This window comes from Rhea americana, unplaced genomic scaffold, assembly GCF_003343005.1.
Source record: "Rhea americana isolate MKP2758 unplaced genomic scaffold, rheAme1 scaffold_429, whole genome shotgun sequence".
NCBI classification, from domain to species: Eukaryota; Metazoa; Chordata; class Aves; order Rheiformes; family Rheidae; genus Rhea; species Rhea americana.
The window spans coordinates 238,718-240,486 of record NW_028186567.1 but is presented as its reverse complement, the minus strand read 5'-3'; positions in this window follow the sequence as shown (position 1 = coordinate 240,486).

Below are 1,769 nucleotides of genomic sequence, written 5' to 3'. Positions count from 1 at the left end.
CCCCGGCTCCCGCCGCCCAGCCTCGGCCTCGGCATCGCGCCGCCGCGGCCCGCGCCGAGTGAGAGTGGTGACTCAGCCGCCCGCTGACACCATCCCTATTAATAGTGGGCTTCGTAAAAAATTAATTAATACAAATTAATTAGGGGGTGGGAATTGCCCAAGCGTTTCCCTTTAATCGTCATATATTTTTAACGCGGGAGCCCTGGCGCGGGAGCCGGAGCGAGTTCCCACGGGGGCCGCGGGACACGACGGGGGTCCCGGGAGCCYGGCGGGGCGGCTTTCGCTGAGCCCGGACGCGCTCGCTCCGCCCGGGCACGGGGACAGGAGCATCCCGCTCCCCGCCCGTGGCACCAGCTCACGGGGCAGGAATCGGTTTCCTGCAGTCCCATCCGGCCCAGCCCTCCGCCCGAGGGGACGGCAGGGGACGGAGCCCCACGTCGGGCCACGGGGACCGGCTCCGGGCAAGCGCCGGGGTGAGTCAGGCCCGGCGGGGACAGGGATGGGGACGGGGACGGGATGGGGCTGAGTCACCGGCCCTGGGTGCCAGGCGGGCCCGTGACTCGCCGGCGCAGGAATTCGGGGTGCCGGGACGGGGCCCCACGGGAGCAGCCGCTGCGGCCGCTCCGGGGACCACCGAGGTCGCCAGCACCGCGAMGGAGCATCCCGCGGCCCCCTCCCTCCGAGCCCCTTCCCGGAGCCCGCGGCGCCTTCGGGAAGGCTCCCAGCGAGCCTCCTCCGCGCGCAGCCCGTGGGCCGGGGAGACAAGATGGGCCCAGCCCCGGCACCAGCAACCGGAGCAACTGGTTTAGCCGGGGAGCAAGGGAGCCGCGGAGGCTGGAAGCTGCTCCAAGGAGTGTGCAACCCCGCTGGCACGTCCCCCGCTGCTCCCGGTTTGGCAAGAGCTCGTCCGGGGCACCGCCAGCGTGGACATGTCGGGCGTGCTTCCCCCGCGGCGGCGCGCCCCGGGAAGCTCCGGTCGGAGGCCGGTGCAACGCGGCCGGCCAGCGCTCGCCTTCGCTGGAAGGGGCTTTTGCACCGCAGGGACGCGGGACGCACGGCGCGAGCGCGGCTGGGCGCACGCCCCGAGCGCAGCCCGCTCCCCTCCGCCGCTTGCAAAACCTCGCGGGCTGCACGACGGCTGGGGGGGGGGCAGCGGGGCCGGCAGGACCCCCAGCGCCTCCCCCCTCCCCTCCATCCCCGCGTTCGCCTTCGGAAACGGCGGGATCTCTCCCGTTTGCCCCCATTGCACAACCGTGGGGACAGGAAGCCGGCCACCGCACGCATGGTGGAAAGAGGAGGCGGGACGGASGGAGCAGGATATAATTAGCTCCGAACGCGGATCGGAATCTGGGATAAAGATTCCGGCACCACCCGGCTGTTGTGAAAAGGCGAGGGCCCCGGCGCCCGATCCCGATCCCGGCGTGGGCAGCACCCGCCCGGCCCCCCGGGGCGCCGGGGCGCGGGACCCGCTCCGGGGCCCTTCCCGCGGGGACGCTGGCCCGTAACGAGAGCCGGGATTATCGGCCCTGCCGATGCCAGACGGGGAATCCGGTTTCTTGGCCCTCGCGGTTGCTGCAGCAACCTTTCCTGCAGGGATAGTTGGGCTTTTTTTTTAATTTAACAAAAGGCCTTTCTGCGCGCGGGGGCCGGGCGGCCCCGAGGGGCCGGGGCTGCGTCACCCGATAGCCCCCGCCAGCCCCCCCCCGGCCGCAGCCGGCTCCGCGGACACCGGATACCCCAGGGGCCGGCGGCGACGGGGGCCGGCGGAC